Source organism: Mobula birostris, chromosome 9 (genome assembly GCF_030028105.1).
Source record: "Mobula birostris isolate sMobBir1 chromosome 9, sMobBir1.hap1, whole genome shotgun sequence".
NCBI lineage: Eukaryota > Metazoa > Chordata > Chondrichthyes > Myliobatiformes > Myliobatidae > Mobula > Mobula birostris.
The window spans coordinates 139,783,220-139,806,691 of record NC_092378.1 but is presented as its reverse complement, the minus strand read 5'-3'; the positions used below and the strand labels follow the sequence as shown (position 1 = coordinate 139,806,691).

General features: G+C 40.6%; 1 protein-coding gene and 1 long non-coding RNA gene across 3 annotated transcripts in view; one reads left to right on the top strand and one right to left on the bottom strand.

Annotated features, from left to right (window-relative positions):
• LOC140203482 (uncharacterized) overlaps positions 1–2,464 on the bottom strand; it is a 30,773-nt gene extending 28,309 nt beyond the window's left edge. Inside the window, exon 1 of the long non-coding RNA XR_011887377.1 lies at positions 2,361–2,464. This is a non-coding gene — a long non-coding RNA (uncharacterized lncRNA). The remainder of the gene's footprint in view (positions 1–2,360) is intronic.
• An 8,338-nt stretch (positions 2,465–10,802) lies between these two features.
• Positions 10,803–23,472, top strand: part of zc3h7a (zinc finger CCCH-type containing 7A) — a 105,090-nt gene continuing 92,420 nt past the window's right edge. Inside the window, exons 1-2 of one of the 2 annotated variants that reach the window (XM_072268964.1) lie at positions 10,803–10,873; positions 11,391–11,529. The gene's annotated coding sequence lies outside the window, so the exon portion shown is untranslated. Of the gene's footprint in view, positions 10,874–11,293; positions 11,530–23,472 lie in introns of those variants that run through there. The other variant, XM_072268963.1, reaches the window with a different exon arrangement.

The following is a 23,472-nucleotide window of genomic DNA, read 5'->3' as shown; positions in this document are numbered from 1 at the left end:
CATTCTCTCTTCTATTATTCTGACATTTCACATTCTTAAAATAGTGATCCTAACTGACCTAAGACAGAGAATTTTTTCTAGGATTAAATGTCAGGAAATGTGAAAAAACTGAGTTTAAATGTATTTGGTTAAGGTGTATGTAAACTTCTGACTTCAACTGTATATAAAAACATATTTGCAAGATATTCTATTTTCTCCCCTCTTCCATTAGGGTAGAAGTTACAAAATCCTGAAAGTACATACCACCGTGCTCAAAGACAGTTTCTATCCTACTGTTGTCATGATCTGATCTGTACGAACAATAAGCAAGACACACACAAAGTGTTGGAGGAACTCAGCAGGTCAGGCAGCATCTATGGAGGGGAATAAACAGTTGACATTTCAGGCTCAAACCCTTCATCAGGACCTGATTTTCTTCACCTCTGTCATAATAGTTCCATTGATGAGGTCTCCACTTTGGTGTCCCTGAAATCTTTCTTCCTACTAAAACATGATTTCTCTTCTATGAAAGTGGATGGAGCTCTCAACCACATTTCCTCTGTTTCCTACATGTCTACTCTCACCCCAAACCCCCAGGGACAGAACAAAGACTGTATTCCCTTGATACTACTGTTCACCCCAAACTCCATCTTGATTTTCTGCATGTTATTTCAACTGCCTTCCCCATTCTCACACCAGTATGATTGTCCTCAGCATTCTCCACTGCGGTAGTGAAACCTAGCACCAACCCATATTCTGCTTGGGTAGCATGCAACCATTGGTATAGACATTGGATTTCCCAATTTCAAGTAAACTATTCCCTCTGTGTTCCTTTCTCACCCCTAGCAGTCCATCCAGGGGTTCTTTCTTGTCATTCACTTTTCCATCCCCTCTTCTACCCCTGTATTACCTAGAGTTATCACCATCTATACCATCTGACATCACCAACATACCCATCTGCTTGGGTTTCTTCTCCACTGGTTTGCCTTTTTATCCTTTCTCCCACCTGGTTCCAACTGATTGAGTCACCAAAGACGCTTGCAAATTTTTACAGATGTACCACAGAGAGCCTACGAGTGGTTTCATCATCGCCTGGTATGGAGCTCCAATGCACAAGATTGAAAGGGATCGCAGAGGGTTCTAGACTCAGCCAGTTCCATCACGGGCAAAAGCCTCCCCACCATCGAAGACATTTTCAAAAGGTGGCATCCATCATTAGTGGTCCTCACCATCTGGGACGTGCCCTCTCCTCATTACTACTCTCAGGGAGGAGATACAGAAACCTAAAGACTCACACTCAACATTTTAGGAACAGGTTCTCCTCCACCATCAGATTTCTGAACAGTCCATGGACTCATGAACACTATTCCTCTTTTGCACCATTTTAATTGTAATTTATAGTTATTTTTAAAATATCATGCAATGTACTGCTGCCTCAAAGCGACACATTCCATGATGTATTTCAGTGATAATAAACCTGATTTTAATCGCCCCGTCATCCCTTATCTGGTTCCAACTATCGCCTACCAGCTTCTGTTTCCATTCTCCCCCACCTGTCTTATGTTTCCACCTATTACCTGTCTCTCCCCTTCTTCTCACTTCTAAATTCAGCGTTGTACTGCCGAATGCCCCTCTGCACTGTTTTGAAGCGGGGTCTTGATCTGAATTATCGACCATCCCTTTGCCGTTTGATCCGCTAAGGTCTTCTAGTAGTAATACACAAAATGCTGGAGGAACACAGCAGGTCAGGCAGCGTCTATGGAGAGGAACACACAGTTGACGTTTCGGGCAGAGTCCCTCCATCAGGACAGGTTTTTTTTAATATAGTAGGCTTTCAGTTATACACATTGTGTTGAAGGCAGCTTGAATTGTTGTGCAGAGAAATATTGGCCTGAGCCAAACCAGAACAGAAATCCCCGAAAACAAAACCAACACTGGTGTTACGTCGGTCGATCGCCAATGTAAACTAATCGTCTGTACCATTAAATAAAATAAGCAAGAATGATTGAAGACCGTGTATGTAAATAACAACGCGACTTCTAAGCAACAAAGACAAAATGCTGGAGGAACTCAGCAGCTCGGGCAGCATCTATGGAAATAAATAAACCGCCCACATTTCAGGCCGAGACCTTTCATCGGGACTGGAAAATAGGGAGAGGGCGCCAGAATGAAAAGGTGAGGGAGGATGGCTAGGAGGTGATAGGTGACGCCAGCTGGGTAGGTGAGGGCAGACGAGGAAGGGATCTGACAGGTAAGGGGAATGGACCACAGGAGGAAAGGAAGGGGGAGAGGACCCAGGGGAAGTTATGGGCAAGTGAGGAGAGGTAAGAGGCCAGAGTGGGGAATAGAACAAGAGGGCCGCGGGAGGGACTTTTTTTTACCGGAAGGTGAATTCGGTATTCATGCCATCAGGTTGGAGGCTATCCAGGCGGAATATAAGGTGTTGTTCCTCGACCTCGTCTTCCACAAGGGGAACCCATGGACCGACCTGTCGCAAGGGGAATAGGAATCGGAATAAAAATGTTTGGCCGCCGGGAAGTTCCGCTGTTGGCGGATGGAACGGGTGTGCCTGACGCGAGTTCGAAAGTGTCATTGATAAGAATTCCTCAATTATTACAGACTGACAAACTTCATCTTTGAATATTGAAGAATCCGTTCGTGGCGTGGCGAATAGGATAAATTCCGTCTGAACATGTATTTAGTGACGCTGCTGATGCCCAGCTGCTCACTGTCTATGGGGTCTGGTTGTACGCATCTGCTCTCTCTGAAATGTGAAATCTGCTGTCGTGAACCATGCTAGCAATTTTGAGCCAAAGTTTTTAGAATGTATTAACCATGGTAAATGACTCTTGAGATATAAGCTAGCAGCATATTTTCTAACTGTAACGAAACCTTTTTGTTATACAAGAAAGTGAGTAATGAGACGGGTTTAACTGGAGAACGTAGCGTGACCAAAGTTCTTAAAGCAGTTTTGAGACAGATTAACCCTTTTATGTACTTAATTTAATTGCAGATTTCCTTTGTCGTACCTGATGAAAAAAAAATCAGCGGCGCTAAACAATAACGTTTGCAAGTATGTGGCGTTCAAACGGGAAAGCCTGGGGTCACACGTCCAGGGGAAGGTTCTCAACACGATATGTCGATTGTCCAGTTCTATCCAGAGATGATGCCTGACCCACTGGGTTTCTTCAGCTTCTTGTGTGTTATTGGGACACGCGTGCTTGGAAGATTGGCTGCACCATTCAGTATTACTTCTCTCTCGTGTTGGACAAGCACCAGAAAACACATCGATGTCATTGTTTTATTTTGCAACATGCGTATGTCTCCCAGCTTATCGTCAACTTTACAGCCTTTGGATTCTAGAGCCTTCAGTTTTATTCAGCCAGGAAGCTCTACAGAGGACTATCGGACTCAACTGAAGAAAACGGAATGAAGAATTTGACATCGTACAACACGTTTGGATTATATCGGCATCATCCAGAAGGCTTTCTGTGTGGTAGGGTTGGTTGTGAGGTCAAAGACTCAGCTCCGAATAACTCTTGGCCATCACAGCTACAGCCCTGTAAGGATTCCAGTGGAAACACAACATTTAATCAAAAAGGTAGAGGAATCTGAACCCTTAAGAAAGGAGTTTCAACTTCAATAAGGGCTTACATCAAGCTCTTTCATGTTACAAGGAGCGGACCAGAAATGTAAAGAAACAAAAGATCACCCCGTCTTCAGATCGCAGCCTGCCTCTTCAAATGAAATTAATTTGTAACTTCATCCTTGTAACTTGTGAGTAAAGGTTCAAATAAAATTATAATTACAATTATTCTGTGAAATATAACCAGAAATAAGGTTATCCAATTTTGAAACCAGGAGTCTTACACTTATTTTTCTTAGATTTAAAGTTTTGAGTCACATGTTTCAACTACAGTGTTTTTCAGGAATTTACCTTCAATGTAACTTGAAGTGTGACTGCTATACTTGAAGTGTGAAATCAAGAGATTCTGCAGATGCTGCAAATCCAGAGTAACACACACACAAAGTGCTGGAGGAACTCAACAGGTCTGGCAACATCTATGGAAGGGCAACACACATCAAAGTTGCTGGTGAACGCAGCAGGCCAGGCAGCATCTCTAGGAAGAAGTACAGTCGACGTTTCAGGCTGAGACCCTTTGTCAGGACTAACTGAAGGAAGAGTGAGTAAGGGATTTGAAGATTGGAGGAGGAGGGGGAGATCCAAAATGATAGGAGAAGACAGGAGGGGGAGGGATGGAGCCAAGAGCTGGACAGGTGATAGGCAAAAGGAGATATGAGAGGATCATAGGACAGGAGGCCCGGGAAGAAAGACAAGGGGGAGGGGGACCCAGAGGATGGGCAAGAGGTATATTCAGAGGGACAGAGGGAGAAAAAGGAGAGTACACCTGTCCAGCTTTTGGCTCTATCCCTCCCCCTCCTGTCTTCTCCTATCATTTTGGATCTCCCCCTCCCCCTCCAACTTTCAAATCCCTTACTCACTCTTCCTTCAGTTAGTCCTGACGAAGGGTCTCGGCCTGAAACGTCGACTGCACCTCTTCCTAGAGATGCTGCCTGGCCTGCTACGTTCACCAGCAACTTTGATGTGTGTTGCTTGAATTTCCAGCATCTGCAGAATTCCTGTTGTTTTTATCTATGGAAGGGTCTCAGCTTGAAAGATCGACTGTTTATTCCTTTTCATAGACGCTGCCTGACCTGCTGAGTTCCTCCAGCATTCTGTGTGTGTTATTCTATATATGAAGTGTGGTTAAATTTGTATTCCAATACTCCAGCAGCCACCTTCTTGTGTGACTCATAACCAGTGCAAGATTAAGTCTTTAACAACTAAAATTATGTAATTTAAATGTATCCACTAAAATAAAAGACAAAATTGAAATTAAAGAGCCTTTGAGTCTTTGGATCCTTGAAATCTGAAATGAAATGGAAAATACCAGGCATAATCTGAGAGAGACGAATTACATGAATATTTCGAATTGCTGGTCATCCATCAGATGAACTTGTTAGTTAAACCACCCTGTTACTTCAGCCACCGAAGCCATACACTATCAAATTGCCTCCCTAAATCTGTACTTTCTTTTATTCCTTTTAAGATATTTCTTAAAACCTGTGCTAATATCACGGCATATAATAATAATAATAAATATTGATCCTGAGTGGAAAATTCTTTTGTTACAACAGCAGCATTTAAAAACACACTTAGCAGTGTGCAGACTTGACTAATAATAAAGTACAGAATAATAATATATACTGTAATAATCTACCAATGTGCAATAGTATGCAATAATAATGTACAAAATAATAAAACAGAAGCTATTGTATTATGATGTGTGTTCTCCTGTCACACAGAGACAAACTGTTGTTTATGCTTATTGCATTTGGTAGGAAAGATTTTCTGTAACAATGCTTGTGACAGCTGAGCTGAATGAGTCTGTTTGAAAAGGTGCTCTGCTACTTATTCAGTAGGTCATGGAGAGGATGTGCCAGATTGTCCATAATGGATAACAGTTTGTTTCATGACCGCTTCTCCACCACTAACTCAAAAGAGTCCAGGTTATAGCCAAAGATGGATCCAGCCTTTTTAATGAGTTTATTCAGTCTTTTTGCATCACCAGCACTGATGCTGCTCCCCCAACATAAGGCCACAAATAAGACTGTACTCGCTACAACAGACTAGTAAAAGATCTCCAACATCCTGCAGCACACATTGAAGGAAAATAGAGTCTGCTCATCCCCTTCTTGTAAACAGCCTTGGTGTTGGTTTTCCAGACAAGTCTGTTGTCAAAGTGGACACCCAAGTATTTGTACTCCTCCACCACCACAACTTCTCGCAGAATGTAAACAGGACTCGTCACAGTCCTCTTCATCCTAAAATCAATCTCCATCTCCCTGGATTTCACCACATTCAGGAGCAGGTGATTCCTCCTACACCACTCCACAGACTTGTCCACCAGTCCTCTGTACTCCAACTTCTGCCCATCGCTGAGACACCCAACAACCCATATGTCTTCATGTAAAGTTTTGCTTGACATATAATTCAATAATCATCTTAGGAAGATTTTGAGGAGGTACTATACATAAATGCAAATTGCTTTAAATGTAAGATTAAGCAATTTATGTGCATTTCATAATTAACTCTTAGTTCTTTAGATTTTAGGAAGGTTTAGATTGTGTATTGTGTACAATTATATTGTGTATTCAGTATCTGCAATCCAGCACATACAGTGTTAATATTATTTTGTGGCTGTATGTGCTGGATCATAACTTCTTGAGCTGCATTTTGCACCTTAGCCCCAGAGGAATGTTGTTTCGTTTAGCTGTATACATGTGTATAGTTGGATGATGATAAACTCCAGAGGAACGAAGTTTCGTTTAGCTGTATACATGTGTATGGTTGAATGACAACAAACTTGAACTTGAATTTAATTGTATTGCAAGGATAAAATATTTTTTACAATTGAACATATTACATATTTGCTGTTAGTGTATCATCTTGAATGAAGAAACTTTTTCTTATCAAAATAATATGACCAAAAGATTAGTTTGTGTATTTTCTTAATCTCACTGGATATGAGCAAAATACTTCATTGCAGTTGTGTATCTCTGATCATTGTTATGCTCTTAAATTGAGTGTGAGTTAATTGACATGTAGGACAATTCAAAACTCTCTTCTCAGTTTTTAGAAATATGTTGTTTTTCCAGGTGAGGCGACACTTCACCTGTGATTTGGCTGGGGTGATATACTGCATCTGGTGCTCCCGATGTGGCCTTCTATATATTGGCGAGACCCGACGCAGACTGGGAGACCGTTTCACTGAACACCCGCGCTCTGTCTGCCAGAGAAAGCAGCATCTCCTAGTGGCCACACATTTTATTTTCACGTCCCATTCCCATTCTGATATGTCTATCCACGGCCTCCTCTACTGTAAAGATGTAGTTACAATTAGGTTGGAGGAACAACACCTTATATTCCGTCCGGGTAGCCTCCAACCTGATGGCATGAACATTGACTTCTCAAACTACCGCTAATGCCCAACTCCCCCTCGGACCCCATCCGTTATTTATTTATATACACACATTCTTTTTCTCTCTCTCCTTTTTCTCCCTCTGTCCCTCTGACTATACCCCTTTCCTATCCTCTGGGTTTCCCCCCCTCCCCCTTTTCTTTCTCCCTGGGCCTCCTGTCCCATGATCCTCTCATATCCATTTTGCCAATCACCTGTCCAGCTCTTGGCTCCATCCCTCCCCCTCCTGTCTTCTCCTATCATTTTGGATCTCCCCCCCCCACTTTCAAACCACTTACTAACTCTTCCTTCAGTTAGTCCTGACAAAGGGTCTCAGCCTGAAATGTTGACTGTACCTCTTCCTAGAGATGCTGCCTGGCCTGCTGCGTTTACCAGCAACTTTATGGAATGGTAAGATTCCTTATCTTAGTATAACAGAGATCTAGTATGGTGGGACCTTTAGTGCTACAAGTTATATGCAGATGGTAACTGAGCAGGGTTTTCTTCAAACAGGCCTGGTTGAAGTCCCTGACTATGATTTGACATGTGTCGGGATGGACTATTTCTTGTTTGGAGACGGCGATATTGCGAGTGCTTGATTATAGTCAGCCATTGGTGGTATGTAAGCTGCTGTCAAGAATATGGAGGAGATCTCCCAAGGTAAATGAAATGGATAGCATTTGACCTTTAGGTGTTCAAGGTCAGGGGAACACAAGGTCGACAAAACAGCCACATCAGAGCACCACCGAGAGTTTATCATGAAACACACACCTCCACCCTTTGCCTTTTCAAATCAGCAGTTCAGTGTATTCTGTGAATCAAGAAGCCTTCAGGTCTGATTTCTGCCATATCTGGCATGCTGGAAGCACGTCATTTCTTGTTCAAACACAGAACACAACATTCTCTCATTTCCCTCCGATACAGCAACCTTCCTCTCAGGTCCTCAATTCAGTTCTCCAGCGACTGCACATTTGCTAACAAGGTGCTGGGTAGAAGGGGCTTCATCCCTCTGTGTTTCAGCCCGGCTTGGAATTACCCCCAACACCCCTGTCTCACTTCTAGACATGGCAATGAACCTTTGTTTGCTTAAAGGTGCCATACCTGCTTTCTTGAGAGTTAAGCCCACTATGGGACACTATGCTGCTTAATTGGGACAGGAGACTGTTGCCAAACAGTTTCTAACTAGCATCAAATGCGTGCACTCACCTCTGAGGCTGTTAGACACTACATTGTGCTTAGAGCAAACAGTTTTTAAATAGTGTCAGTTGCATGTACTTTTGTCCAAACAGCAGTGATTTTTGTCATAGATAGTTGGCGAGAAATAACCAGTAAGACAATCCAGAACTTTTAGGCTCACTGTGGTTTCAAGCATTCAGGCTTGGAGATGCCAGAAAAGGCCGGAAGATAAAATGAAATGATTTCACTACTTCAACAAGTTAGGAATCATGAAGAATTTGAAGTTATTGACAATCATCTTGAATGTTACAATGAAAATGAAGACTTGAAGGCTGCAATTGTCAAAAATTGTACGAAGGCAGCCCATTATCCCTACCAGGTGTCTGCGCTGATTTTGTTCATTTATGGTCAAACAAAAAGAACACAGCAGTGTGATTCCTCTGTCAATAACTATAGGGAACTAATCCATACTTTTATAGTATTGAAGTGTTCTAATATGTTCTGTATTTCATTTAAATACATAAGCTGTTACTCAGTTAAACGGTGGTTTGTCTTTCTTTATACCGTTATAACTATTTCCATGAAACTCCGGCTAACTGGGGCAGCCACTTAATTGAGCCAAAGTGTACTGGTCCCAATGTGTCCCAATTAAACAGACTTCACTGTATTTATATTCAATGGTTCTGATGCATTTTTATCTCTTTACTCTAAATTGACTCTGCCACCAATCCCAATGATCCAATACCTGAGCATGTCTGGCAGGTTTCTGGACCTGCTATTGATACAGATGATGTGAGATGTGTAAGGGGACAAGAGGAAGATTAACCCAAATCTAGTAAAAATAAAGAGGTTACTTTCCTTCTGGCATTTTCTACTTCTTGTTACCAGGCGACCGAGAGGAATTCACAGGACAGTATTCAGTTTCAGCATGCTTAACTAAATACTTTGATGGCGACAATAATAAATAGAATTTCTGTTAGCATCATTCAAATTAAATGTTTTAGAAGAAAGATATTTATCTCATTATGACACAACTTTAAAGTATGCTGAGTTACATGGATGCCATTTGAAGAGAGATTGTAGTGCTATCCTGTGAATCTCTGTTTACAATAATTGGAACGAACAATTATTGCACTCGGAATCATCCTGTTCTTTTTGGTTACAGCGTTTTGAACCCACATGAACCTCAGCCCAAGATGGCAGGCTGTACTTAAGTGGTCCAAGTTTACTTTGGTGCTTTGGGAGATGAAACCATTTCGTGCTAGGACCTGAAGCTTAGGCATAACCTTTACATGGATACAAAAGGTTAGTATAAATCTCTGGCTCTTATTTTGATCATTTTCATCAGTACTTTTGAGATGCTCATACAATTTCCAGAATTTGTTTTATTTTCATCTAGTTTACCATTTATATAGTGCTAAAGTATGGTCTGGATAATGATTTGTACTCATAATATTGAAATTATAATTGTTAATTTAAGACAGGAAACAAGGGAAGTGATTGAGGCAGCTGGCAAGAAATATAGGAGTTCCTCACTCTTGCTGTGTTTTGGAGAGAAAAGAGAACGCTTTAAAAATGATGCTTACAGCAGACAAAAAAATAGGAGGGTGTTTTCTGTAGATTCTAGGACAATCCTTGGATGGGGAGCAATTTTGGCAGATGGGTGAATGATATGATAGTTTTTATTTATAATACACCAGCTATATTAGAAATATTTGTAATTGTAATTTCAATGGACTCATTGTAAGCCATGCCTGGAACAGTTTCAGAAAGAGTTGAAGCTAAGTAATTTCATGCACAGCCTATTAATGCAAGATGGAAAATGATAAATAACCACACGAGGAAAGTAAAGAGGATACCAACATTTGGAGTATGGTATGGTACATTGTTGTTATTTAATAGGGATTGTCACCTTATCATGGTGGAGAGGCTTGTGAGTTGTTACAAGAATTACAGGACTGATGAAGGGTCTTGGCCTGAAACATCAACTGTACTCTTTTTCATAGATGCTGCCTGGCTTCCCGCGTTCCTCCAGCATTTTGTGTGTGTGTGTGTGTGTATGCACAACAATGACTCGCCCAAATGACACTTACTCCCTACTGTACTCCACTCAGAATCAAGAATCAGAGCTAGGTTTATCATCACTGATGTAAGCCATGAAATATGTTGCTTCATGGTAGCAGTACAGTACAAGACATAAAAATTTCTGTAAGTTGCCAAGTTAAATACTATAAAAGACAAATTATGAGGTAGATTTTGTGGTCTGTTCAAGTAGTTTCTACCTTTCTTCTCTCTCAGCCATCCGTTTAATCTTAACACCAATATATTGTCCATTAACAACCACCCTAGATCATTGTTATTCCAACACAGCTAGCCCATATTTTCACCAAATTTCTTTAATGTGCCCTCACATTCTCATTTTATCATTCTCCCTAACTGCTCCATGAATCTTTTTAAAGAATCATCAGGGCTCTGGCAAATAGATCTCCTCACTGCAGGAGGAATGCCATTTATAACTCACTTCCTATTAAAGCACATGGCCCTTTCATGGCCAATACTAAAACGAATGCTAGGTTGTTTATGAGATACGCCTCCAACTGACAAGCACACCTCAAGCTGAAATAACCCCTGGCCAAACAGTAATTAATTTCTATTGGACATCCAGAGGAATCACATTTCTGATCTTACAGGTGCAGGTTAGTGTTAACACCAGTTTACAATCAATCCATCAATAAAATAATAGAATTTCCAGTAAGAGGCTTGTCATAATGAAATAGATGAGATAATTAAAGCAATATTTAAGACGAGCTAGTATTTTACAGTGCTCTTTAGAATATAACCGTCGCAGATGCAACGTGTTTACAGACAGGAACATCAATTTAATTTACAGACAAAAATTTAGATGTCAATAATTTGTCCATTTAGTTACTGTGCTTTAAAACATTATTTTACTTTTAAACATTCGTTGTTTCCTTATTGAACGAATAGAAAGCGAAGACTTTACGATGAGATGCCTGCTTGAAAAGCGCGATTGGCACTGTTTCAGTAAAATAATGAGATAAACTTGTTTTAAAGTAATTTCACGTGTACGTTTCCGTCTGCAGTTTAATGACAAGCGAAGAAGGTGGGGAATTAATGTTAGCTCTCGGGTTTCGATTTGCCATTTATTGTACAGTGCTACTTGCATGTTTTGAGCTCTCTATCGCTCTGTAGGTGGCAGTTGTTAACTGACAACGAAGCAGAGGGAAAGACACGTTTCTGATTTAGGAGAGAAAAGAAAATAAGGTGTATGGAGAAATTGGGGCTGTACCCACAAAGAGGACAAAAGACCTTCGTCTAAGCTTGTAAACAGGTCAGTAGCAGTGATGAGCGGGCCAAACTAGGCGATCTTATCCGTCGCACCGTAGTCTTTTGTGTGTATGTGGTTAGATTTTGCAGCGAAAGAGGGGGACAAAAAGTTTGTGATCGCTGGTGCGAGAGGTGGCCGTGCGCCTCCCCGGGTCCTGGCGCTCACGCCGCTGCCGAACAAAGCAACTGCCCCTGGCAACCCCGGCCGGGAACTGGCCCGGGATGGCTCGGCGGGCCTGATGGCAGACAGGGCTCCATCCCGGGCCTCAGGATTCCTTCACACTCTTCTGAGATGGGGGGCAGGGTGGGGGTGGCTCCCCGACTAACCCCACTTCCTGGAGGCTGGGAGGGCTAGCGGCCTCTAGGTTGGCCGGGAGCCTCGGGCCTCGCGTTGGCATGAGGTGGGTCTAAATGAGGGCTTCGTCGACGCGGGTCCAAGGAGGGGGAGGCGCGGTTGCCGGACGTGCTTTGTGTCACAGCTTCAAGAGCGGAGCCCGCTACAGGCCTGCAGAACCCACGGGGGGGAAAGGAACACTGGCTCAGCCGTCAATCGCTATGCAATCCTGCCGAGCTATTGCTGAAATGAGTTAAAATAGGATCCGAGCTTGTATTTTACCCATGCATATTTACATTTTCCTTGTAACCTGTAAGGAATTCAAGTGTTCGCTCACGCTTTAAGTTTTTTTGTTTAGTATAACCCTTGTGTTTTCGGTTCATATATATTAAATGTAATTTGGAATGAACCCAGTCGTAGCTTTTTAAAGCTGTTTATTTTATGTAAATAACCGGCTAAACAACATAGTACCTTATGCTTCCTTACGTGGGAGATGTGGTATGTCTCGATTTCCTAAGGACACTCGGTAAAGATACTGTAGATTCTGAAATCTGCTGTCATATCAAGTAAACTCAACAGTACATGATGGACAGGTTACAAAACGGAGGACTGAATGGTTGTATTATAAGCTGGTAGAAATCATTAATGTTTCCACAAGGATCAGGACTGGATTCTCAGACTATTTGCGGACTATTTTAAGGGCTGGTCTAAAGGAAGAGTATATGGAGTTGTCATCTAAATCTGGCAACAATACAGAGTTGGATTAAGAGAGGAAATGTGGATCTGAAAGTCCTGAAACACCTGATGACCCCAGGTTACATCCCTGATGATGTACCTCAGAGCATCCTTGGAGGCACCTTAGCATCAAAGGGAGGAGATATAAAGGTATGTAGACAGGTTAATCGGATGGATTGGGAAGAAGCTGACTGAACACAATGGGGGAAACATAGGAAATTATTGCTTAAGGAAGAGGCATGAAGCTAGTTAAATAATTATTGTACAGTTGGGCCCTGGTGGGTGGGCAAATAGTATACATCAAATCATCATTCAGGTAGAGCAATAAAATGATGGCAATACTAGGGTCAGACAACCTCTGTGTAACAACAAACAGTGCAGCAAGCAGATTCGAAGACAAATTGTACTGTGGCCTCCATTATAAAGAGGGTTGGAGCAGAAAAGTAAGAGAAAGTCATTCTGAAATCGTCTTAGGACTTTTTTTTTTGAGATCACACCTGGATTGCTACAGGCTCATTCCTAAGGACGGAGTAATTTCCCTTGCGCAAAAAAAAGCTGCTGGAAAGACTCAGCAGCTCATCGAGTTTCTTCAGTAGAGGAGGATGAAGCAGTCCTCATTAAGGGATCAGTGGAGGAGAGGGTCAGTAACTTTAAATTCCTTGGTGGTATCATATTGGAAGATCTATCCTGGGACCAGTATGTATGTGCCATCACAAAGAAGGCACAACAGTGACTGTACTTTCTTAGAAAATAGCGTAGATTCAGTGTGTCATCCAAAACTGTCAAACATCTATAGGTGCGCAATGAAATGTATCTAGGCTGGTTGCACCACGGTTTGGTATGGAAACACTAATGCCTAGGAATGGAAAAGTCTACAGAAAGTGCTGGGTGCAGCTCAGTCCATCACAGGCAAGCCCTCCCCACCATTGAGCACTTTTGCAAGGAGTGCCTCCAGAAGAACGCAGCATCCGTCATCAAGGGCCCCGCACAATCCAGGCCATGCTCTCTTCTCACTACTAGCATCGGCGGGAGGTACAGGAACCTTAGGTCCCACACCAGCAGGTTCAGAAGCATTTATTCCCCTCAAACCATCAGACTCCTAATTCAGTGTGGATAACTTCACTCACCTGAACTCTGAACTGGTTCCACAGCCTGTAAACTTCCTTTCAAGAACTCTACAGCTTCTTCCCAGTTTTATTTATTTAATATGCACAATTTGTCTTTTTTTTGCATCTTGGTTGTTAGTCTTTGTGTATAGTTTTACATAAATTCTATTGTATTTCCTTATTTTCCCATAAATGCCTACAAGAAAATGAATTTCAGTGTGGTATATGGTGACATATATGTACTTTGATAATAATTTTTTTATTTTGACATTGACTTGACTTTGAGAGCTTGTCATTTGCTCTAGATTCCAGCATCTGCAACTTCTTGTATCTCAATTCAATTCCCTTGATGGCAGTACCGTGTGGATACTCTTGATAGATTCTTAGTCTGACAGATCTAACCCAAAAAGAAAGATTGAGGAAACTGGACCATATTCACTGGAGTTTAGAAGAATGACACCATTGAGTGTGTTGAAAACAAATGCTGAGAACAGGAGACGTTGTCTTGCACCATTAGGAGTTGTGATTACACTGTTCCCTCTGAGGTGCAGGAGTGTGTAACTGAAATGATCCTGCATACATAGCCTTTGTTGTTCTGCAGCTGGGATTTTCTTGAATGTTCATATAATTTTGAAATCTATGTTAATATAATTGTGAAATACCCTATAGTTAATTATGTGATGATGAATATAATCCGTAAATTTTCTAAATAATATAAGTATCACAACCTCTACTTTGAAACATTTTAGAGCTTCAACATAGTTACATTGTCAATGTTTCAAGTTACAAAACTGTTACAAATTGTAACAATAAATACAGAATGGAAGTCAGCTGCTCATTGTTAAACTACTGGTTTGCTGAACGCCAAAGCTGTCTAAGTTTAGAAGTTTATGAAATGTGAAAGATTTATTTTGTTATGCTGTATTTCATTATACCCTCTAATTAATAAATAAAATCAAAAGTATGTTGTTTTTCAATTTTCATTTTAAATATTCATAGTATGCATATCACAAAAAAGTTGCTTTCAAGCTGTATACAACTTCCTGCCCAGAGCAATGATTGGTCCATGCAGTTGTAAAAAAAGGAGGGAACGTTGGCTGTGGATGGTGAGTTACGGAGTGTTTTCAATACTGAGATTGATGTTTGAATACAAGGAGGATCAAGGGATTGCGGAGATCGGACAGGAAAGTGAATGAGGAAAAGGGCCTGCTGTAATCACATTGAAGGCACAGCAGGCTTTGGGCAACACAGCTTCCTAGTTCTCTTTGAACTTTAATTTCAGATAGTTTTTAATTTACAAAAATCCTGGAAAAATAATTGCAAGTGTTCATTGGCATATTCTCCGTTGTAGGAACTTTTTTTAAGTTAATGCTGCAGATAGTCATTTGAAGACACACAGTCAACAGTGTAGAAATAGCTTCTTCCCCTCCGCCATCAGGTTTCTGAACAGTGTACCAACCTATGAGCACTGCTTTGCTATTTTTGCTCTCCTTTTGCACTACCTATTTAATTTAATTTTTAAAAATATATTTTTATTGCAGTTTATTGCTTGCGTATTGCACTGTACAGCTGCTGCAAAACAACAAATCTTATAATTTGTTAGTGATATTAAATTTGATTCCGATTCGTTTTTCATACACCATAAAGCATCCCAAGGCATTTCTCACAGGTGGCCACCAAACAAAATCTGACACTGAACCATCTGACAGATAAGGAGGTAGATTTTAAAGAGAACCCTAAAGGAGAACAGACAGTGAGGCAGATGTCTTGAAAGAATACTCCAATACTTAGGACTTCAGAAGAGCAAAGACACAAATATTGGAGGAGGTTGATGAGAAAGTGAAGGATGAGATCAAAGGGGATTTGTTCAGTTCAAGTGGTGTTGGTCTTTTTGACACTGGTATGCAGGTCAGCATATACAATGGTGGCTGATCACTATTTAGTGCAAGTTTGTCTACATGAGTTCAGATGCTTGTTCAGAGTTTATCTATATGCAAGGTATATATCTATATGATGACAACATAGTAGTATAAACAGTTGCAGCACTCTACTGTTCAATTCCCTAACTTCCTGTCTGCTTTCATCTGTGGTATTTTTCAGGGTTAGATTGCTCTTAGAATTTTTTCCTTGTAGTTTAGAGTAAAGTGATTTGTTTCTCCTTTTTTTGAAATACAATAGAGAAAATGCATTAAAATATGGTAACTCTTCCTGAGGACATTTCATAGACGTTAGGAACTGCTCAATAATATTTGTAATAAATTCATAGAACATAGAACATTACAGCACAGTGCAGGCCCTCTGACCCAGGATGTTATACCAATCTTTCGATCTACTGGAAGATTATTCTAATCCTTTCTTATTTAGCTCTCCATTTTGCCTTCATCTGTGTGCCTATCTTTAAGAGTTTTTTAAATGCCCCTCATGAACTGCCTCCACCATCATCCCTGGGAGCATGTTTCACACACTCACCACTCATTTAAAAAAGAGCTTGACTCTGACATCCCTCCCTATATTTTCCTTCGATCATTGTATTAGCCATTCCTTCCCTGGGAAAGAGTCCATGTCTATCCACTCAACCTATGTCTCTTATCATCTTGCTCTCTTCAGTTCCCAACTAGTAACTGTTACTCAGCAGCTTTTGTAAAGTAGAGAGATGGGCTTTATTGAGGTTATATAGAAGAGAGTGTAATTATTGGTCCTCTTATTTAAGAAAGGACAATGGAAGCAATTGAAGATGGTTTACTACACATAAGTCTGGAAAGGGCAGTTTGCCTTATGAGGAAGGGTGAGCAGGTTGGGCTTATATTCGTTAGAGTTTAGAAAGGTGAGGGGTGAATTGATAGAATATATAGATCCTGAGGAGTCTTGATAAGGTGGATACGGAGATAATATTTTCTCTTGTGGGAGAATCTAAGTAAGGGTTACTACTTTTATTTTAAAAAGATGGAAAGGCCCATTTAAGAAAGAGCCGAGGAGAATCTTTGCTCTGTCCTTGCTTTTAATTTCTAGCCCTTTCAAAATGAATGCCAACATTGAATTAGCCTTACCGACTCAGTCTGCAAGTTAACTTCTTGATGGGATTCCGTGGAGAATCTTTTCTCTGTCCTGTGTGTGCCATAAGTGTGTGGAACTCTCTTCCTCAAAGGGCGGTGGAAGCGGACACTCTATTTAAGGCATCGATGGACTGATATTAGATTTGAAAAGTTTATGTGGACAGGCAAAAATGCAGAGTTGAATGCATAGCCGTGATCTTAAGAGTTGTGCAGCATGGCAACAAGTCCTTCAGCTCACTGAGTTTGTGTTGACAAGCAACCATCCTTTCTACTACACATAATGCATTTTATTCTCTCCTCAATCCCATCAGCTCCTGCAGACTTTTCCATTCCTCTATAATAATAAGGGCAATTTACAATGGCCAGCCAACTTACCATCTCTGGCATCTTTGGAATATAGGTGGAAACTGGGGCATCCTGTGGAAATCCACATGGTCTCAGCAAGCGAGCAAACTCGGGCAGCGCCTGAGATCAGGATCTAACCCAGGTTGCTGGAGCTCAGGCAGCATCTCCACCTACTTTGCCAATATACTGAATTGCAGAGCAAGCTAGAGAGGCCAAATATTTACACTAACTCCGAATTCATATACCTTTGTATATGGCAAAGCATTTGATCAGAGACAATTTCATAGTCAAGTTGTGTCCTTGTTTAACGTTCATCACTGGATACCAATCAGGAGAATGTTTAGCTGAAATTGCCAATATTCTGAAGATGATGGAGGCAACACAGGAACTGAATTTGTATGTTATTGAACAAATCTTGGTAGTGTCCAATATGGAGGAGTGATGATCTATTGGTTTGTTTGAAGCAATGTTTTTGGAGGGATATTTGGATAGTTTGGCTAAAGTTACACTTACTGGAAACTTGAGACGTTGTGATCCAGAATCACAAATCATTGATGGTAGTTTGAATTGATTATATGGCCATTAGTGAAGCTAATGTGGTTGTATAAAACTAATTTGCCCATTAAAACTTTGTAATAAGTTAATGGCCTTCAAAATAGGAGACAGTAGAAATTTATACTGATGTGTCCATAACCATTACTTCAGAATGACTCCTTGTAATTTGTATAGCTTGTATTTTAAAAATTAATTGTATTGCATGTAAATCCAATATGGGCATTGGTGTAACATAGAGAAATCTGATAAGGTCCTGCAAAGCAGAAGATTAATGCTTCAATATCCTAGATATTATCTCAGATTATTGTCACATTAGGTTGCTTCCTAATTACTTCAATATTGGGTAAAGTCTGTGTTATCTGTCATAATTTTGAATGGGGTTTGAATCCAGACCTGAATGTATGATATATACTCATTGGCCTCTTTATTAGGTACACCAACATTTGTTGCTTTAGCCCATCCTCCTTGTTTGGTGTGTTTTGAATTCAGGATGCTCTTCTGCACACCATTGTTGCAATGTGTGGTTAGTTGAGTTACTGTCACCTCCCTGTCAGCTTGAACCAGTCTGGCCAACCTCCTCTGACCTCTCCCATTAACAAGACGTTTTTCTCCAAAGAACTGCTGCTCAATTACTGCTTTTGTTATTGTTTTTCGACCATTCTCTATAAATTCTAGAGACTTGTGTATGAAAACTCCAGATCACCTCAAACCACTCTGCACCAACAATCTTTTCACAGTCAAAGTCACTTAGATCATATTTCTTCCCCCATTCTGATATTTAGTCTGAACAACAACTAAACCTCTTGTCCATGACTGCACTGGGTTGCTGCCACTTGATTGGCTGATTAGATATTTACATTAACGAGCAGGTGTACTTAATAAAATGGCCATGAGTGTATATAAGTACAGTATATGATATATAGTAGGGGAAAATGGATGTGGTGCAACTTTTTCAATTCAGGATACAGCAAAATGCTTCAAATTCATTGAACATTCAGAAAATAGAGTCACTTGTAATAAGGCAACAAAATTTCGTCTTAATGATTCAAATAAAATGTTGCACCAATTTTTTCTTCATTGTTTATAAGCTTTTGCACAGTACTGTAGTAATTTTATGTATTGCACTCTGCGGCTCCCACACAAAAAAAAACAAACTTCATGACATATGTGAGTGATGATAAACCTGATTCTGATATAAGTCGGTATTGTGGACTGAGAGCGGGAACGGTGGAGGGAAAGGAGAATCATGGTTGGGAATGGGGACAGGGAGAGGGGAGGGAGTGGGAGATCCAGAGAGTCATTCTGTAATAATCAATAAACCAGTTGTTTGGAATCAGATGATCTTGTCTGATGCCTCAGGGATGGGTGTGTCTCTAACCATGTCATCCCATTCCATCCCTGGCATTTCTTCTGTCTCCGCTCCACCCTCAATATATCCTTTGCTGCTGCCAGATTTACAAAACTTGTTCTTCGCTCCACTTTGACAAATATAATATTGTGTAAAAGTGGTTTAATTGCAGATTTGTGTCCTTAGAGTTCTAGCTTCCACTATTTTTTACTGTTCATGCACCACTAGAAGAGTAGCTCGCTTTCTGCTCTTCACATCTTCATGTTTGTAATGTTCCATTTTATTGTCATAGGCATAAGCACATATTCATGTATTTTTATTATCAAAGAATGTAAAAATTATACAACCTTGAGATCTGCTTGCTCACAGGTAGCCACAAAGCAAGAAACCCAAAAGAACCCAATAAAAGAAAAAAAAATTATATATGGAGTGTAAATGCCACAAAATTTACCTTTTTGTCTCACTAGCACCATACATTACAGACATAAGTTTCAAAAAAAGCTTAAATTGGACCATAAGACATGGGAGCAGAATTAGGCCCTTAGGCCTATGGAGTCCACCATCCCATCATGGCTGATTTATAATCCTCTCAACCCCATTCTCCTGCCTTCTCCCCATAACCTTTGACACCCTTCCTAATCAAGAACCTGTTGATCTCCTCTTTATGTATAACCCAATGGCTTAGCCTTCACAGCCCTCTGTGGCAATGAATTTCACAGATTCACCACTCTCTGGCTAAAGAAATTCCACCTCATCTCTATTCTAAAGGGATGTCCTTCTACTGAAAGGCTGTACCCTCTGGTCCTAGATTCTCCCACTGTAGGAAACATCCTCTCCACGTCCGCTCTACCTAGTCCTTTCAACATTTGATAGGTTTCGATGAGGTCCCCTAACATTGTACTCGATGGAGTTTAGAACAGACCCAGAGCCATCAAATGCTCATCATATGTTAACTCTTAGATAAGATAGGATTCTATCTTGTTAAGCAGACTTGTGTGTGGCACCTTACCAAACGCCTTCTGAAAATCCAAGTAAATGACATCCGCTGCCTCTTCTTTCTCCACCCTGCTTGTTCTCCTCGAAGAACTGTAACTGGTTTGTCAGGCATGATTTCCCTTCATAGCAACCATGCTGACGTTGACTTATTTTATCATTAGTCTCCATCCTCATCCTTAATAATAGACTCCAACACTTTCCCAACCACTGAGATTAGGCTACCTGGTCTTCAAGCTTTTGTGCCTCCTACCTAATGGCAGCATCAATAAAATGACTTGGCCACCCAGATTGTGGAGATTGTTTGTGATGGGTGTTGCCTTTCTGAGATATTGACTCCTGCAGATGTCCTCGATGGTGGGGAGAGTTGTACCGGTGATAGAATTGGCTGAGTCCACCACTCTGTAGCCTCTTGTGCTCTGTGCATTGGACTTCCCATACCAGGCTGTAATGCAACCAGTCTGAATGTTTTCCACTGCACTTCTGTAGAAGTTTGTCAGAGTTTTTAATAAAATGCCTTCTTCTTGATTGCATCTGTGTACTGGGCTCAGCTTAGATTCTCTGAGGTGTTGGCTTGAATCTGCCCACCCTTTCCACCACAGACTCTTCAGCGAGGAAGGTCTGTGAATGTTGTGTTTGGTGTGAAATTATCATTTGCGTTCTGCCAACAAAAACAAATGATTCTGTGATGTTCACATCACCACAGATTTGTGTGCCTGTGATACCACTGATGCATTATGGTTTTGTAGGATGTCTTTATTTTTGGTTGTTGTTTCAGGTAATTTCCACAATTTATTTTTCATTGCCACTCTGAACGTAATGGAGTTGTTGTTGGATCACGGTTATAATTTAGAGAAACAATGACAGAGTAAATCAGTGATAACAGAACATGAGATATAGTCCCTTTCCCCGTCCCCAATTCTGCCTGTTAATAAGAACACAGACAACCTGATCTTTGGTCTAAACGTTCTCTTACCTAATTCCCTCTTTCACTCCGTGATGGATGAAACTCTCTTTGCCAGCTAACTACAATTGTTTCTTGAGAAATGAACTTGATTTGTTTTAATGTAGTTTCTGAAGGTGTTTAGTAAACCGCACATCCTCAGCTTGGTAGTGATAATTCGTTATCTCGATTCTGCTACGAAATTGCTTGTTGCAGTCATGCATTAGATTTATTCTTTTGAGATTTATATTTTGATTTTTTTTGTTTCTTCCCACAGTCCAAAAACGTATCAGTTGGTAGGGTGATTGGTCACTGTAAATTGTCCCGTCATTAGGCTAGGGTTAGTTTGGGGTTGTTGGGTGGCTCGGGGGGGGGGGCGCGGGGGGCAGAAGGGCCAATACTGCAAAAATCATTATTTAAACTGCCTCTCTTTGAATGACAATTGTTATCAGATATTATGTCACTATCCCTTGCAATTAGCAAACAGTGATTAAAAATTAGTGATTAAACCAGGAAGTGAAATCATTTTTAAGAGAGCTCTATAAGGATTGAAATATACAGACATGATAATGGTAAAAGCTGAAATATTGTAAAACTTTCAAAATATTGTGTTTTACAATGTGCATCCATATGAATTACAATTGTCCGAGGGACTGAGAGCTTGCCAAACTCTACTAAATCTTGGAATGCACCACTGTATAACACTTAAAGAGAACAAAAATCGTTTATATGTATGTGACGCTTTTATAAGTTCATTCATTTTTTTTCTCTGGAGTTTACCATGGAGCAGGCTTCAAGTTATGAAGAGGACTATGAGGAAGTAAGTCACTGAAAGACACTTCTGGGGATGAGGGTGGAGTGTGTGCTTGCACGTCTTCCATGCACAGCGCTCCAAGTATCGCTGTCAAGTTTAGAATCAGAATCAGGTTTATTATCATTTCAGTATGTCATGGAATTTGTTGATTTGCAGCAGCAGTACAGTGTAATACATACAATATACTATAAATTATAATAAGACATTTATGTATAAATTAAATAAATACTGCAAAAAGTAAGTAATGGCATTGCTGCCAGTTCAGTCATTATAACTAAGATCTGCAGCATCGTTTAATGCATGTTATCAGGACAAATACATGCTCTGCTCTGTGCCACTCATGTTTTTTTAAAACTTCTTTTGGACTTAATTGATACCTGTGGTCCCATCGATTGTCTGTCATGTCACCATAAAGGTCACAAAAATGCATTTTCCTTCAATGAAGTGAGTGGTTTGAAATCCCTTGGTGTATGATTATTTTGCCGGTGGCCTCTATTTTAAGAAAAAAGTAAGTTACTTAAACCAGCAGTTCAAACGTATTTCTATTAATGAAAATATGATTAAATCTGTCAGGTTTTCAAAGGTTTGAAGTACATTTATTTTCGAAGTATGCACGGAGTATACAACCCCGAGATTCTTCTTTTCTAGGGGAAGACCACAATTTCTATGCTAATAGTTTTATGGGGAATAAAATACAAAACACATTTTCACCTGCTATGAGGTGATATCTTTGCCTAAGATACCTTCTAATTTGTATATTGCCTGTCAAATTAGCATTCAGCTCCTAAAACCATGAGTTTTTAATGTTGGGTATAAGTTATACCACCATCTGCAATTCCCCCAAGTATCTCTTTGTCTATATCTTTAATTTGTAGGAATTGATGTAGAACAGGTATTCCCAACCTGGGCTCCACCGACCCCTCAGTTAATTGTAAGTGCCCATGGTATAAAAAACCCTTGGAAACCCCTGATGTAGAACTTAATCCACACATCCAAACGAATGCTTAAAGTGCCATAGTGCTGTGGACCTGCAGCAGTCGTCTTTTGTATACACAAAACGTTGTGCAGGTAAGCAGCGTTACTTGTGGGTCTTTTGTGCATTTGCACTTGTGTGAATCTGGGAGTTGAGCATCCACTTGTTTGATGTGACTCCTGGAACTCCTAAAGGACTCATTGTCAACAGACCGTCTGCTGGAAGCGACTGGGTGTGATGGCCCCTGGACGGTCTTGAGAACAGATACCCTGATTATTAGTATTGAAGATTGGAACTACAAATGGAAATGCCCAGGGAGCGGATTCAAGTTTTGGAATTCTTAAACTTAAAAATGACCTGACATCTGGATAGATTTTGAAAGCATTGGAGAGGGCACCAAGGAGATTCACTGGGATGTTGTCTGGGATTGGGGAATTCTGTGTTCTGTCAGTAAGAGTGACTCAGAGCTTCCTGTTACCTGTTAATTTTTCGTGCCACTCCCATTTGGACTTGTCTGATGCCTTGTGCAATATTACAAGATTGAGGATTTACACTGCATATGTGTCAGGTACATCGAGGCTTTCCAGACTTGATATTCTTCAATGTTAGGTAACTCACTTTCTGTTTATCCGACTATCCATTTCTGCTGCAAGTCATCCATGTTTGATATTAATCTACCTGTAGCTGTTCTCTCTCCATTACTACAGCCTGACCTGTTGGACTTCATCCACAGTCCTGCTGTAACAAA